At 39.7% G+C, this 17,681-nt stretch overlaps 1 protein-coding gene across 1 annotated transcript in view; it reads left to right on the top strand.

The window, feature by feature from the left end:
- Nucleotides 1-17,681, top strand: part of PKN2 (protein kinase N2) — a 142,098-nt gene that overhangs the window by 48,095 nt on the left and 76,322 nt on the right. The gene's annotated exons all lie outside the window — the stretch shown is intronic.

Genomic DNA, 17,681 nt, shown 5'->3' with positions numbered 1-17,681 from the left:
ACTGACTTTTTCGCTCAAGCTATTGGTTTTTTATATTTATTCAGGTTTTTGCACTTATCACTAATTAACTCTTTTTTATTGCAGAGTAGTAGTACATTGTATAGATGTACTGCAGTTTGTTTATTCATTCACCAAGAACATTAGGGTTGTTTTCCAGTTTTTGGAAATTTTCAGCACAGCTGCTATAACTACTCATGAATAGTTTTTTGTGTGAACATGTTTTCAGTTCACTTTGGTAAATACTTAGAAGTGTGATTGCTAAGTCATATGTTAGAGTATATTTAGCATTATACACAGCTGCCAGAACATTTCCAGAGTGGTTATAGCATTTTTTATTCTCACCAGCATATATGAGAGTTCCAGTTTTTCATAGCCTCTCCAGCACTTGCTATTATTAATATACTAGAGGCCCGGTGCACAAAATTTGTGCACGGTGGGGGGTGTGTCCCTCAGCCCAGCCTGCACCCTCTCCAATCTGGGATCCCTCTCACAATCCAGGATTGCTGGGTCCCAACTGCTCGCCTGCCTGCCTTCCTGATTGCCCCTAACCGCTTCTGCCTGCCAGCCTGATCACCCCCTAACCACTGCGCTGCCAACCTGATTGATGCCTAACTGCTCCCCTGCCAGCCTGTTTGCCCCCAACTTCCTTCCTCTGCCGGCCTGGTCACCCCTAACTGCCCTACCCTTCAGGGTTGATCGCCTCCAGCTGCCCTCCCTTGCAGGTCTGGTGCCTCTCAACTGCCCTCCCCTGCTGGCCATCTTGTGGTGGCCATCTTGTGTCCACATGGGGACAGGATCTTTGACCACATGGGGGCAGCCATATTGTGTGTTGGAGTGATGGTCAATCTGCATATTACTCTTTTATTAGATAGGATAGAGGCCTGGTGCACGGGTGGGGGCCAGCTGGTTTGCCCTGCAGGATGTCCCGGATCAGGGTGGGGGTTCCCTTGGGGCTTGGCGTGGGGCGGCCTGAGCGAGGGGCCTGTGGTGGTTTGCAGGCCAGCCACGCCCCCTGGTGACCCAAGCGGAGGCCCTAGTATCTGGAATTTATTTACCTTCTACAATTGAAACTTTGTAGCCGAGAGCAGAGCCAAGCCTTCTGCTCGTTCCGTGGCAGCAGCCATTTCTGTTGTGGTTAATTCACCTTCTATAATTGAAACTTTGTAGCCTGGAGTGGAGGCCTAGGCCGGCCAGGGCAGGTGGAAAGCTTGGCTTCCTACATCGCCAGGGGCAACCCTAGCCTGCTCTCTCCAGCTCCGTGGCTGCTGCCATTTCTGTTTGGATTTGTTTACCTAGTATAATTGAAACTTTGTAGCCTTGAGTGGAGGCTTAGGCCAGCAAGGGCAGGTGGAAAGCTTGGCTTCCTCTGTTGCCTGGGAAATCCAAGCTTCCCTCCTGCTCTCTCTGGCTGTAGCCATCTTGGTTGGGTTTATTTGCATACTCGCTCTGATTGGCTGGTGGGCGTAGCGAAGGTACGGTCAATTTGCATATTACTCTTTTATTGGGTAGGATTTTTTTTTTTTTAGGTAAGATATTTTTAACCAGTCTAACAAGTGTATAATGATTGGCGATATACATCATTGTAATCAGAGGGAGGAAAGAGGAAAAATAAAGTAGCACCATCTTAAGGAGAAGTTATGAAATAACTGTGTATGCCCTGGGTACAGAGTTTTGTACGAAATGAAGTCTTTTCTACTAGGAGATGTAAGGTGCAGTTTTCAAACATTAACCTTTTGCACTCGCTTGCTTTTTTCTCGATTCCTTTATTCTAATGCTAACCATGTCAAGTCACACTCGACATCCGAGTGCAAAAGGTTAAGATCTATATATTTGAAAGGCTAAGCGATCGGACGACTGGCCGGTAGGTATGATGCACACTGACCAGCAGGGGGCAGACGCTCAACACAGGAGCTGCCGAACAACAACAACTTTGCAGAGTGTCCTCTCGCAGTCTGGGACTCCTCGGGGGATGTCGGACTGCCGGTTTCGGCCCAATCCCCACAGGCCAGGCCAAGGGACCCCACCTGCCAGAGGAACCCCGCTCACTCTGCAGACGTCCTTCAAGCCCCAGTGCCACCCAGATGTGGCCGGCCAGGGAGGAACCATGGGAGGTTGGCTCCAGGGCATGTACAGCCCGTCTCGCCCAGTCCTGCCCCGCCAGCCACCTTCTTATTAATTTTCTTAAAATGTGCACAGATCTGTGCACTGGGCCTCTAGTTTAATATAATAGATACAAGCAGTTCTGAATTTTTAATTTGATTTTAGAGAGAAGAGAAACATAGATTTGTCTCAACTCATTTATGCAAATTTTGTTGTCTACTCATTTATGCACATTCATTGGTTGATTCTTGTATGTGCCCTGACTGAGGATCAAACCTGCAACCTTGGCATATGGGACAATGCTATCACCAACTGAAATACCCTGCCGAGGCCAGTTCTAAAATTGTTAATGCCTTGCTTGCTTATTTCACCTTAAGCAAAAAAAAACACAACATATTACAACCCACAATTTTATCCACGTACTTTTGGTAAAATAATAATAAAACTAAACCAGAGATTGTACCAGCTATAAAATATTTCAGCAAAATTACTTCAGTTGGTGACATCTGACAAAGGTTATCCTGAGTACTCAAAATAGCTGGTTAATCATCCATTAATAATAAGTGAGCATTCATTATAATCTGAGCAGGTTCCAGATGTCTTTATTAGGTAAGCATATCTGGTTAAACAAGAACGTTAGATTTTAGGGGAAATATAAACTGTTAATATAACTGTAACACATGGCAAGATTCTGGAGAAGTTTATTTTTAAAATACCAGTTTATAAGTATCAAGCGAAAACCAAAATGTTGACCAGTGAACAGTAACTAAGAGACTTACAGATGACAGTTTGTGAAGGAGATAGATTAGCTAGTGCTTCAGCATGCTACTACTTTTACTAGTTTAGATTTGGCTAGGTTTACTTCAACTATATTTTCTCCTTTTTTTTTTTAATTCAGTAAATAGCTTCAATCCAGAAGCAGGATCACTTTATGAATATTGAGCATTGGGAGTCAGTTGGCTATATAATAAAGACTAAAGATTATATGATCTGAGATCTCATCCCAGCTGAAGCATTACATAGTTGTGTGGTTATATGCCACTTTCAACCCCTTCAGGCCTTGTTTTTCTTATTTGAGACCTATGTCAGAGATGGAATCTAAAGGTTTGGTACTTGACATATAGGCTTACATTGGAGAGCAAAAGTAGAAAGAAAGGGAGGCATCTATAGTAAAAGTCAGGTTTTATTTATGGATTACTAGAGTCATGCCATTAACAGGACAGAAAACAAGCAGAAAGATTTACTAGTAGAAGTAGTGTTCCAGGAAAGAAGAGTTCAATTTTAAATACGATTAGAAGAAAAGCCAATAGGACATTCAAGTAATATCCATAAGGTTTTAAATTACCAGATGAAGTCCAGAAAACCCATCTTGGCTTGAAATACCACTTTGGAAGTACCAGAAAATATGATGTGGTTAATTCGAATCACTTAATTCCACTTGATTTATATGCCATTGGTGTTTATATTCTAGTTCTACTTTATCTTCAGTTTCACAAATTAGATCTAATTATATTGTCTTATATAGTCATTGTTAGTTTACAATTGCCTACATATTTATCATTTTCTTTGTCCATTTCTTCATACTTCGCAGACCTTCTAGAATTTTGTTTGTTTTTCTTTCTAAAGGTATAGACTGTAGAAAGATATTTTCCTCATATACAATTCTAGGTTATTTTCTCTCAGCACTTGGAAACTGTTATTTCAGTCTTCCACTGTTATTGAGGAGGAGGCAGCTGTAGTCTAATGGTTGAAGCCATGTAGATAATGTCTTTTCTCCCTAGTTTCTTTAAGATATTCTGTCTTCAGCGTTCTGGTCTTTGAGAATAATTTTTTATATTTCCTTTCATTAGATCTGCTTGGGATTTGTTATGTTTCCTGAATCTGAGATTTGTGTATTTCATTAATTATGGGAAATTCTTAGCTCCTTTTTTTTTTTTTTTTTTTTTTAAGTAATGCAATTTCTGTATTCTCTCTATTCTTTCATTTTGGAACTCCAATTGGATGCATGATCATTTCTCCAAGTCTGTCTCCATTTCTCTAATACTCCTTTTACCTGTGTCCAGTTTGCTCTTGATCACATATATTGTATTTCTAATATATAGTGTGTCCCAAAAAATGTATATACACTTTTACAGCTGATAGCTCAATTGATGTTTCTTTCTCTTCAGATTTAAACCATTGAAATATATAATTATTCAAAGTGTATATACATTTTTGGGGCACCCTGTATATATTTTAATACTGGAAGTTCTATTATTATAATCTTGGTAATTTTTGATAGTGTCTTGTCTCAAACATTCTTTGATACTCCTTATATTTAGTTTTCGTATTAAATACACTTTATTTCACAGTCTGTATATGGTAATGACAATAAGTAAAATCCTTGTCATGCTACTATAGGTTTTTCTTACTCGTGATTTTTTTTTTTTCCCTGTCTGAGCTTTGTGATTTCTACTGTGTGTATATTTTCACTGGAACTTTCTCTGGGGGAATTATTTTAGGTCTGGATTTAAAGTGTCTTCTTTCAAAGAGGATGTGCAGTTCTGTAAGATGCCTGGAAGCATTACCAACCTGAATCCAGTTAACAGAAAATTTTAACTTAAGATAATATGATTTCCTGCCTCTAAACTATGAGAACAGTAGGAATTTTAAAAGAATACCATTATTTCTCCCCCCCAGGCACCCCAAGCCAAAGACAAGTCAAGAAGTAATTTAGCCATTTATAGATGGCACTGTTTGAGGTTCCTGTATACAGTCAGATTTTCCCTGATTTGATTGCCCACTTTGTAGAGTTCTTAGAACCCAAATTTATTCCACAAGGATGAGGAACTAGCGAGTCTCTTTTTAAAATCAGAAAAGCAAAAGCATTCTCAGAAGCATAAAGCTACAGATGTCTAGTTATATCTATCGTGGGATTGGGTCACATCACTGCCTTGCCCCTAGCCCCCAACTGCAAGTGAGACTGAGAAATCTTGTTTTTTTTCCCCCTGCTTAACCTGCTTCTTCAAGCAAAAGAGAAAGACACTGAGCATGAAGTTTTAAGTTAGCTTATAGTGTCAGGCACTTAAAGTTTGCAAATACTATTATTTACATTCTTCTACAATTCTGTAATATATTTAAGAAGTCTTGTAGCACTTTGAATTTTATTGGTAACTAGTGGCCTGGTGCACGAAATTCGTGCATGGGGGTGGGGGGGTTGTTCCTCAGCCCGGCCTGCACCCTCTCCAATCTGGGACCCCTCGAAGGATGTCCTACTGCCGGTTTATAGGGATCGGGCCTAAACCGGCAGTTGGACATCCCTCTCACAATCTGGGACTGCTGGCTCCTAACTGCTCACCTGCCTGCCTGCCTACCTGATTGCTCCTAACCTCTCTGCCTGCCGGCTTGCTCACCCCCAACTGCTCTTCCGCTGCCGGCCTGCTTGCCCCCAAATGCCCCCCTCAAGCAGCCTGATCACCCCCAACTGCCCCCCCATGCCAGTGTGCTCACCCCCAACTGCCCCCCTGCTGGCCTGTTCACTCCAAACTGACCCCCACTGATGGCCTGCTCGCTCCCAACTGGCCCCTCTGCTGGTCTTCTTACCCCCAACGGCCCCGCCCCCCACCAGCCTGATCACCCACAACTGTTGACCCATCCTGGCCTGATCACCCACAACTGCCCTCCCCTCTTGGCCTCTTAACTGCCTCTACCTCGGCCCCGCCACCATGGCTTTGTCCAGAAGAACGTCCGGAAGGTCTCCTGGAAGGTCTCCCAGTCTAATTAGCATATTACCCTTTTATTAGTATAGATAGAGGCCTGGTGCACGGGTGGGGGCCGGCTGGTTTGCCCTAAAGGGTGTCCCGGATCAGGTTTGGTGTCCCGCTGGGGTGCCTGGCCAGCCTGGGTGAGAGGCTGAGGGCCGTTTTCAGGCTGGCCACACCCCCTTCAGGGTGGGGGTCCCCACTGGGGTGCCTGGCTAGCCTGGGTGAGGGGCTGATGGCTGTTTGCAGGCTGGCCAAGACCCCAGCGGGTACCCTCACCCCATGGGGGTGTGGCCAGCCTGGATGAGGGGCTGAGGGCTGTTTGCAGGCTGGCCACGGCCCCCGGCGCCCCAAGCTCCCAGCCCCTCCTTTTTTGCTTTTTTTTCAGCGCCTCCCTGAGCGGAGGCCAGGGCTGGCTGGAAGCAGGTATCTGAGATTTATTTATCTTCTATAATTGAAACTTGGTAGCCTTGAGCGGAGGCCAGGACCGGCCAGGGCAGGCAGGAAGCTTGGCTTCCTTCATCACCGGGGGCAACCCAAGCCTCCTGCTCGCTCCAGCTCTGTGGCTGCCGCCATCTTGGTTGGGTTAATTTGCATACTCCTGATTGGCTGGTGGGCATGGTTTGTGGGCATAGTGGAGGTACGGTCAATTTGCATGTTTCTCTTGTATTAGATAGGATTGTAATCTTTAATTATTTTTGATGAACTTATAGTTTCCTGTGATGTTCTCTATTTTACATAGTTTTCAAATTTATTGACATATCTGTGTATATCTGTAGTAACATTTCCTCTTTCATTACTAATGTAGGTATGTTCTTCATTTTTCTCTCTTGATCACTTTTCTTGCCATATTTTGTATGCAGTTCCCTTTACCAAAAAAGAAGTTTTTTGGCTCTACTGATTCTTTTTTGTTTGTTCTATTTTGTTAATTTCTGCCCATTTATTACTTTTTTTCTCTCATTCTTTGGAATTAGTTGGCTATTTTTTTTTTAAAGGCTGCCAGTTGTTGTTTTTTAATCTCAACAAGATAGATGCTTAGCACTTCTTTTTTTTTTAATTCTCACTGAGGATATTTTTTCCATTGATTTTCTTTTTTAGAGAGAGTGGAGGGGAGGGAGAAGGTAGGTAGGAAGCGAGAGAAACATTGATGTGAGAGACACATTGATTGGTTGCCTCCTGCACTAGCCCTGACCAGTTCCTGGGATCCAGCCTGCAATGTGTTATGTGCCCATGACTGGGAATTGAACCCGTGACCCTTCGCTCTACCACGGAGCAAAACCAGCCAGGGCAGATGCATAGCATTTTAGATTTATTATCGTTTCTAATGCATTCATTCAAAGTTTATGATTATCCTTTAAGTATTGCTTTAGTTGCATCACAAAAGTTTTGATATGTAAAATTTCTAACCAACTATTTTTATAGAAAATATAATTGATAAATAGCATTATGTAAGTTTAAGGTGTACAACATGTATACATTTATATATTGCAATATGATTATCACTATAGCATTAGCCAACACCTCTATCATGTCACATAATTATCACTTCTTGTTGGGCATGGGAACAATTAAGATCTAGTCTCTTAGCGACTTTGAAATTTACAGTGTTTTTGCCTATAATCATTATGCTTTGCATTAGCTCTTCAAGACTTATTTATCTACTAGTTTCTAGTTTGTACCATGTTGTTGCAAATGGCAGTTTTCTTTCTCATTGTACACATGTACACACGTACATACCACATCTTCTTTATTTTCACGTATTGAGGAACACTTAAGTAGTTTTCATATCTTGGCTATTGTGAGTAATGCCACAATAAACATGAGAGTGCCTATATCTCTTTGACATCTGTTTTTTTCCCTTAGAGATATATATATATATATATATATATATATATATATATATATATATATGTGTGTGTATATGTATATGTATATGTATATGTATATGTATATGTATATGTATATAGTGGAACTGCTGTATCATATGGTAGTTCTACTTTTAATTTTTTTAGAAACCTCCATACTGTTTTCCATAGTGGCTACACCAATTTACATTTTCATGAATGGTATACAAGGGTTCCCTTATCTGTACAGTCTCAAAACAGTTGCTATCTCTTGATGATAGCCAGTTAGATCATTTGTATTTTTTTAAAAATATTTTTATTGATTTCAGAGGTGAAGGGAGAGTGAGAGAGAGATAGAAACATCAATGATGAGAATCATTGACTGGCTGCCTCCTGCACAACCCCCACTGGGGATTGAGCTCGCAACCTGGTATGTGCCCCAACCAGGAATTGAACCATCAATTGTCAACCACTGAGCCACACCAGCCAGGCCTATATGCCTAAATGTTGCTTTATAATTTTGTTGCTTGTTTTTTGCTGTGAAGAAGCCTTAAAGTTTGATATAGATTGAGGCTATTTTGCTTTAGGTGTCATCCAAAAAATCATTGCTGAGACCAATGTTGAGGGCTTCTTCCCTAAATTTGCTTCCAGGAATGATGGTATCAGGTCTTATTTTTATGTCTTTGATCCTGAGTTACTGAGGTCTATCGATTACCAGAGCTAAGTTGGGCAAGACTCCTCCCATGTCCCTTGTCCTGTGGTGTTAAATACTTCAAATCACACAAAGGCAGTTTTGTCCAGGGATGGATATTTAATTCATTGTTTAAAAAGTGGGGCAAAAAAGGGGAACATCTTATGCTGTCATGATGATATCACCTAAAATTTTAGTTATTTAGTTTGAAATATTTTCTCATTTTCATATGTCTTTGTTATTCTACAAGGTACTTAAAAGCATGTTTCTGGGTCATTAAACATATGAGGATTTTTCTAGTTTTATTTATTGATTGCTTGATTAATTATATTGTGATCCCTTGAAATTTCCTGAGATTTTTTTTATGGTCATATATAATGATTCTTTAAATGTTCTGTGTGTGCTTAAAAATAATATATATTCTTCACTGGTTGGCTATTATTCTTTATATTAGAGGTTCGGTGCATGAAAATTCATGCACTGGAGCGGGGACGGGGGTGGTCCCTCAGCCTGGCCTGCCCCCTCTCACAGTCCGGGAGCCCTCAGGGGCGGGAGGTGACCCGGCGATCAGGGAAAGGTGACGCCCCATCACAACTCTGCTGCTGCCATTGCCGGCAGCGCAAGCCTCGGTCGGCCCTGGTTACCTGAGCCTCGGGCAGCCCTGAGCAGCTGGGCAGCTGACATCTGAGGCTTGCCTGAGCCTCGGGCTGGCCCTAGGCAGCTGGGGGTCTGAGGAGACTGGGGGACTCTGGAGGCAGGCGCAGAGTGGCCTTGCCACGCGTCTGCCAACCCGGCGGGGCTGAGGGACTGGGCGCTGCCATCTTGTGGCTGTGGGTGCCGCCATCTTTGAGGGCGTGGCAGTCAATTAGCATATTCCCTCCTTGTTGGCTGTGGGCACTGCCATCTTTGAGGACAGGGCAGTCAATTAGCATATTCCCTCATTGGCTGTGGATACTGCCATCTTTGAGGACATGGCAGTCGATTAGCATATTCCCTCTTTATTAGATAGGATGTTTATAGGTTAAGCATTTAATTTTTATCTTCTTGTTCTATTATGAAAAACAATGAATGAATGTTTAGTGGAATTGGAGTTGCTATATTCTCTTCATTGTTGCCAATTTTTGCTTTATTTTGTCTCTATGTTACTGGCCACAAAATAAATTTAAAATTGATATATCTAAAAAAAATTTAAAAATAATAATAAATTGATATATCTTTCTGGTGAATTGAATCTTTTATAAAATGACTTTTTTATCTCTAGTAATTTTTGTGCCTCAAAGTATCTTTTGTGTGTTATTAATATAGTTTGGGGGTTGGGCTTATTGATTATATGATTGAATCTTTTATAAAATGACTTTTTTATCTCTAGTAATTTTTGTGCCTCAAAGTATCTTTCATCTGTTATTAATATAGTTTGGGGGTTGGGCCTATTGATTACATGAAATACCTTTTTTAAATTATTTTACTTTCAGCTTTTCTGTATCACTATGTTTTAGACATGTCTCTTGTAAATAGCATATAATTGGATTTGATTTTTTTATTTGTTTTTATAAAGTGTATGGTTATCTTTTATCTGGATCGTTTAGTCAACTGTCCTATCCAATAAAAGGGTAATATGCAAATTAACCGTCACTCCATCACAAAGATGGTGGCGCCAATAGCCACAAGATAGCGGCTCCCAGTCCCCTAAGCCCCGCCAGAGTCCCCCAATACCTGGGGGGTGGCTGCTGAGAGCGGGCAGCGTGAGCGGCCGGGGCCTCTGGGGGACAGGGGGCCAGCCCACAGCCTCTGCGGCCGAGTGCAGGCCTGGAGAGGAGACGGCGAGCCCGCCTCCCACGGAAGCAGCGCAGTTCCCTCCCGCCTCCTGCGGAAGCAGCACAGCTCCCGGCGGCGCGCTGCGGTTCCCGCCGGCTTCCGCTGAAGCGGCAAGCGGCCTACTGCGTGCGATATCGCGTGATGGGCTACTAGCGTTTAAATAATTACCATTACATTTGGGTTCATATTTAATATCTTATTTTGTGCTTCAGTGGTTCCCCCCCTTTTTTGCCATTTTCATAGTATTGTTGAAAAATAGTCCATTATTTTAGAAATTTTGGTTAATTTACACAGTACAACATGCATACTCATCAAAGGCCATAATGTTAACACTATTTTTACCTGTCTTTATACATTTCTGAGGCCTTAGAATGTCTCCATCTACCCACATATCCTGACTTATATGTTGTTGTTACCTTAATTTTAATTCTTCGTGTTTTTAATATATTTTTATTGATTTTAGAGAGAGGAAGGGAGGGGAATAAAGAGATAGAAACATTGATGAGAGAGAAACATTGATCAGCTACTTCGTGCACTCCCCTCTACCCCCCCACTGGGAATTGAGCCTGCAATCTGATCATGTGCCCTGACTGGGAATCAAACTGTAATCTCCAGGTTCATGGGCCGACACTCAACCACTGAGTCACACCAGCAGGGCTTAATTCTATGTTTTTAAAAAGTCTTTACATGACATTTTAAAAATTTATACAGTATTTTAAAGTCACTCATATATAAACCATTTTCTTTTTTCTTCGTTCATTTCTCTTGATATACCAGTTTGTATCACTTTTCTTCTTCCTAAAATACATTCCTTAGTATTTCTTTTTAAGAGCTTATGTTTGTAATATTCTTTCCATCTTTGCTTGATAGTGTTATTTTGCCCTCATTCTTAACCTTTTGCACTCGGATTTCGAGTGACTCGACACGGTTAGCATCGGTAGCAGCTCGTATGTCGAATTGTATGGAATGTATCAATAATTTGAAATATTAAAAAATCCAAATAAATAAGTTTGTATGAAAAGAAACTCCAGTTTTTTATTCTACTGCCGCGCTTTGTAAAATCTGGGGTATTTAAAAAATTAAATCCCTAGTAGAATAAAGGAATCGAGAAAAAAGCAAGCGAGTGCAAAGGGTTTAAGGTATTTTCACTGAGCTTACAATATAAGCTTGATAGATATATCCTTTCACATAAACTATCCTTACACCTTCTTTTAGCTTTCATTGTTTTAAAAAGTCTGCTGTCACTCTGATAGCTCCTTTAAAGGCACCTTTTCTCTGGCTGCTCTTAAGATTTTCTCTTTGATTATTTTGAAGTTTTACCATGATGTGTCTAGGTGGGGATTCCCCCTCCCCAAACACATACACACATTATACAAATGGGTGAGATCCCAATAAGCCCATCATTAAGTTGGAAATATCCTAAGTAAAAAATGCATTTGATACACTTAACTTACCAAACATCATAACTTAGCCTCAAAAATATTAGCCCACACTTGGATAAAATCATCTAAAACAATTAATACAGTGTATAATATCAGTTGTTTACACTCAAGATAACATGGATGACTGGGAGATGTGTCTTACCGATGCTGCCCAGAATCATGAGAGTATCATACCACATATCATTAGCTCAGGAAAAGATCAAAATTCAAAGTTCAGTTTCTGCTAAGTACATATTGCTTTCCCTCCATCATAAAGCCGAAAAATTGTAAGTCAAACCAACATTAATTTGGAGATTGTATATTTCTGCTTGGAGTTGATTGGATATCTTGAATCTATGTATTGGTTTCTTTTATATGCTTTGGAAAATTTGTAGTCATTATCTCGTTGCATACTTGTCTTTGAATCATCATTTTTCTCCTTTTCTTCTGAGCCATAATAAGATATATTTGTTTTTCTTTTTGCCCTTTGTGTCTCTTAACCCCTCATTTCCTGTCTCGTCCCCATTTTTAGAGAAGGGGTTAGGAGAGACATCGATGTGAGAGAAAAATATTCATCAGTTGCCTCCTGCACTCACCCCAACCAGGAATTAGACCCACAACCTGGATATGTGCCCTGACTGGGAATTGCGCCCATCACCTTTTAGTGTACAGGACAACACTCCAATCAACTGAGTCACATTGGCCAGGGCATTCTTCACCCCATTTTTAAATGGACTTGTTTTTCAGAATTAATCTGCTATTTTTCTGTCATGTATGTATATAAAAGGCTAAGCGACCAGCCGGTAGGTATGACGCACACTGACCACCAGGGGGCAGACACTCAACGCAAGAGCTGCCGAATGACAACAACTTTGCAGAGTGCCCTCTCGCACTCCGGAACCCCTCAGGGGATGTTGGACTGCCGATTTCGGCCCGATCCCTGCAGGCCAGGCCGAGGGACCCCACCTGCTGGAGGCACCCCACTCCCTCCACAGACACCCTTTGAGCCCTGGTGCCGTCCCAGGTGCGGCCAGCCAGGGAGGGATCGCAAGAGGTTGGCTCCAGGGCGTGTCCAGCCCATCTTGCACAGTCCCGCCCCGCTGGCCATCTTCTAATTAATTTCCTTTCAATGTGCACAAATCCATGCACCGCGCCTCTAGTATAATATATTAAACTTATCCATTACAATAGTTATGAATAAGTCCCAGCACTCCATATGGAAAACAAACCTGAAAATAAATCATTATAATACTATATTAGACGTAGTTCCATGGAGGGATGAAAATGTACTTTTAAGACATATTAGAAAGAACACCTGATCAGATTGGGGATGATTAGAGGTTTCATGAAAAAAATAATGTCAAAGATGAGTTGAAAATAATATGGAGGAAGTCAAGTGCATTGCTTTTTCAGAGGTAAAGAGATATAAATTATTTTTTAACTGAGCGTAGAATTTGACAGGAAATTAGTAATGGACAGTTAACTTAGACCTAGTCAGTATAAGGCCTTTAATGCCTAGCTATGAAGGTAAAACTTTATTTGGACTCTATTTAATCGAGTATATAAATATTATATTAAAGCCTTTTTATTGAATTGGTATACAACATACATTTTAAAATTGTATGATAATATTTAGAAAGTTAAAAGTATGAATAATTATTGTGATATACTCCCCTTCCCATCCCACCCAAAAGCTGGTTTGGTAATTATAGCAGTAGATGGAAATTTATCATTAGTCTTAATCATGAGGTATAGTTTTAAGTGGCAAAGTATGCACTTAAGAGTCAATTTAGCCCGAGCCGGTTTGGCTCAGTGGATAAAGCGTCAACCTGTGGACCAGAGGGTCCCGGGTTCGATTCCAGTCAAGGGCTCATACCTTGGTTGCAGGCTCCTCCCCAGCTTAGGCCCTGGTCCAGGAGGCAGTCAATTCATGTGTTTCTCTCACATCGATGTTTCTCTCTTGTCTCCCTATCTCTTCCAGTCTCCCTAAAAATCAATGGAAAAATATCCTTGGGTGAGGATTAACCAAAAAAAAAAAAAAAGAGAGAGAGAGAGAGTCAATTTAACATTTGCTCTTGTAATTTAAAGGCAGTTCTTAGAGTGGCAAAAATAATTTCATCTTATAGAATTCTTTTGAATGAAGAGGACATTAATTGGGAGTTCTGGTTACCTCTGTTTGGAAATGTTTCACTATGGAAAAAAGTATTAAACAAATATGCTGGCAACCATATGTTTTGTATGTTGTAACTTAACATATCTATAAGAAAGAAAACTGGAGCCAAAACCGGTTTGGCTCAGTGGATAGAGCGTCGGCCTGCGGACTCAAGGGTCCCAGGTTCGATTCCGGTCAAGGGCATGTACCTTGGTTGCGGGCACATCCCCAGTGGGGGGTGTGCAGGAGGCAGCTGATCGATGTTTCTCTCTCATCGATGTTTCTAACTCTCTATCTCTCTCTCTTCCTCTCTGTAAAAAATCAATAAAATATATTTAAAAAAAAAAAGAAAAAGAAAACTGGAGAGAAGAAAAGTAGGAGGTTAAATGGGAAAATGGGTGAAATCTGAGGAAAACAGCAAAGTTGTTCTCTAATTTCTAAATGAGTAAAAAGTGGGCTTTATAAAACAAGATATAGCAAAGGTTCAATTTCTGCCTCAGCACACACACTTTTGTGACCTTTGCAAATTACTTAACCTCTCTGAGCTTCTGGGTGTGTTTCTTTTATTTGTAGAATGAGGTTATGTTACAAACCTTTGTGAGCTCCTTTGAAGATTAAATGAGCAGAAATACAGCTACTTAACTGAGCCCTGACATGTAATTTTATTGAGCCCTAAACATTGGTCTAAGACTGTACCAGCTTTATCTTCACAATAGCCCCCAATTGTGGCTGAAAAAATGACAACACAGAAATGTTAAGTGTATGATCAAGACCATACCAATAAGTAGCAGCCAGAGGATTCCAACCAAGACATTTTGACCTTAAGAACCATTACCATTAATTGTATTTCTTATGTTCTTGTAATTCTTAGGACATACTTTTTCATGAAAAGTGATAGATATTTTAATACCATTACAAATTCCCAGCCTATTAGAATCAGTAGGTATTTAATGTCTTAGTACAACCTGCTTTAATGTGCAAGAATTTCTTATTTAGCATCTTTAATAGATTGCAATCTAGCTTTGTAAATGCTTCCAGAGTCAAGGAATTTTATTAATAGTAAAGCAAACCATCTCATTGTTAGATAACTCAAAATATAAGGGATTTCTCTTTATCCTCTGATAAAATTTTTGTCCTCGCTGGTTTTACCCATTGGGTCTAATGGACAGCTACTTTTATAGACAAATGTTTAAATGATTAGGTAGCAATTTCTCTTTCTCATCCTATGCTAAATACCATTATCTATCCAACAACACATAGCCATACTGTTTTTGACTGAGGGCCTTCTACTCTGAATGCATTCTAGTTCTTTTTAAAAATGTGCTTATTGCCCTAGCTGGTATGGCTCAGTGGATGGAGTGTCGGCCTGCAGACTGAAGGGTCCTGGGTTTGATTCTGGTCAAGGGCACATGCCCAGGTTGCGGGCTCGATCCCCAGTGTGGGGTGTGCAGGAGGCAGCCTATCAATGATTCTCTCTCATCATTTATGTTTCTATCTCTCTCTCTCCCTTCCTCTCTGAAATCAATAAAAATATATATATTTTAAAATGTGCTTATTGTTTGGCCTGCGTGGCTCAGTTGTTGAGAATTGGTCTATAAACCAGGAGGTCACAGTTCAATTCCCGGTCAGGGCACATGCCAGGGCTACAGGCTCGATTCCCAGTAGGGGGAGTGCAGGAGGGTTCGGGTCAGTGATTCTCTTTCATTAATGGTTCTCTCCACCACTCCTCTCTGAAATCAATAAAAATATGTTTAGAAAAAAATGTGCTTATTATAAATTATATACCAGGTTTTGTGTGGTTTTGATTTCTGTAACATTTATGTAAAAAAAAGGTAAAACCTGTTCACAGGTCTGAATACACTTAACTGTTTAGTCATTGCTATGATGTGCAATTTATGGACTCAGCAGAGACATGCTTACACTTCCTACAGTGACTACTAATTAATGTTTATTGAATATTTACATTGCACTATGTCCTTTTGTAAGCTTTTACATATAACTTAATTAATCACAGTAATCCTGTGAGATTGATGCTTTTTCACTATTTAAAAGATGAAGAAAATGAGGCACAGTGTTGTTTGTTAAGTAACTTACCCCATATTACATGGTTTGTACTGAATCTGAGCATCAATTGATATTCAAACCTAGGCATTCTTAACAACTATAGCAAATATATGTCTAATTCGGGCTGCTTTACCAAAATACCATAGACTGGGTGGGTTAAAAAAACATAAATTTGTTTCTAAAAGTTCTAGAGGCTGGGAATTTCCAGATCTCAAGGTGCTAGCATAATCAGAATTCTGGTGAAGGTCCTCTTCCTGCTTAGTATATGGAGTCTTCTCACTGTATCCTGACAAGACAGAGAGAGACCATCCTCAATACCTAATTCCCAAAAGACTCACCTCCAAATTATCATCACATTTCAGCTCCAACATGTGACTTTTGGGGAAACACAAAAATTCTATCCATAACAATATGTTACATAGTTCCTTTGTGAGCCTTTCTGAAATCTTACCTACCTTATATATCAGTTTTCTATAAGAATTGTCATGTAGAAAATCAACCTTTGAAGTGACTCATTTGTAATTTGGAAAATTCAGTTACAATAGAAACCTTTCTTGATTAATTTCAACTAATAATTGTGACTTTGCCTGTTTTCTGATGTGTAAAATGTGAATTAATACTTATTTTAAGTATTAATATGCATATACACACATGCATATAGTTGTTTGTGTATAATTATACTGTCATATGTGTAAGTTTGTGCACATATACACAGGCTAGTATAATTGTTTACAAGGTTTTTAAGTACCAAAAGCAGCGAGGCACAGCAATTACTTAGTAGATGTTTAACCTAGAGCAAGGTTTTTAACCTCTTTTTGCCCTGGTTTTCTTTTCTGTAATATGGGTATAATGTTCCTTTTAGGGCTGTTTATGAGGATTAATGGGTCTATAACGCACTTAGATCGGGATTTAACAACTTGTAAATTAGTATATTAATGATGAAATAGTACTATATTACACCAATATCTAGCATAGCACCTGTATTTTTTTAAGTTAATGAACAAATTATGTTTAAATGTTTCTGAACTAGTAAGTTTTTTAAAAGAGTATAAAATGAAATATACTAGTATTCATTAAAATCAGTAAGTCACATCATCTTTTATTGCAGAGGAGAGAAAGAAACCCTGAAGAACAAAGATTAAGTAATTTGAAGATTATGTAATTTTCCAGTGATTATCAAGTTACTTGTAACTAAACCAGCTCTGGTACCCTGGTCTTTAGTCTTCTAGCTTTTTTTTCCCTTCTTTTTAATAAACAAGGGACCTAGTGGGGATAAAACACAACATAACTTCAATGTGAAGAATTTTAGTGACATGGTAAAACTATTAGAAGTGTTTCAGCAATAATGGTTTACCCAGAATAATTAGTGTTCTACTTAAAGGTTTTGTTGTGTGTGTGTGTGTGTTTTAAGTAGAACCACATTATTCTTTATGAGAAACCATGACCTTGAATTTTTGGTCTTCCTATACCCTGCTACCATCAATGTGATATCAATCAATTATCCTTGAAAAATTTTCCATTCTATTGACCATCTCATAGTAGAAAACAAAATGTGAAGGCTTGTTATGTGTATACTTTGGTTATTACTAATTAATGCTAGCATTATATTTGAAGTACCTTAATTCTATTTACAAAGAATTACTTCAGTGGAATTTGTATAATGTTTTAATAATCTTTATTCTCAAACCAATTAGGTAGTGAGTAGGGAATTTAGTTTAATTGTTGAATAGACTAGTTAAATTGTTTTAATTTAAAAATAATAGTGTTGGAAAAACTTTGGGCGGTGACCTAATTCAACTTCAGTTTCAGCAAAATCACTTCTACAGTATCCTGGCAAATGGTCCTGCAACTCTA

The sequence above is a fragment of the Cnephaeus nilssonii genome, assembly GCF_951640355.1.
Source record: "Cnephaeus nilssonii genome assembly, chromosome: 7".
NCBI lineage: Eukaryota > Metazoa > Chordata > Mammalia > Chiroptera > Vespertilionidae > Cnephaeus > Cnephaeus nilssonii.
Note: the sequence above shows the minus strand (reverse complement) of the source record. Positions and strands in the feature narration are given on the sequence as shown.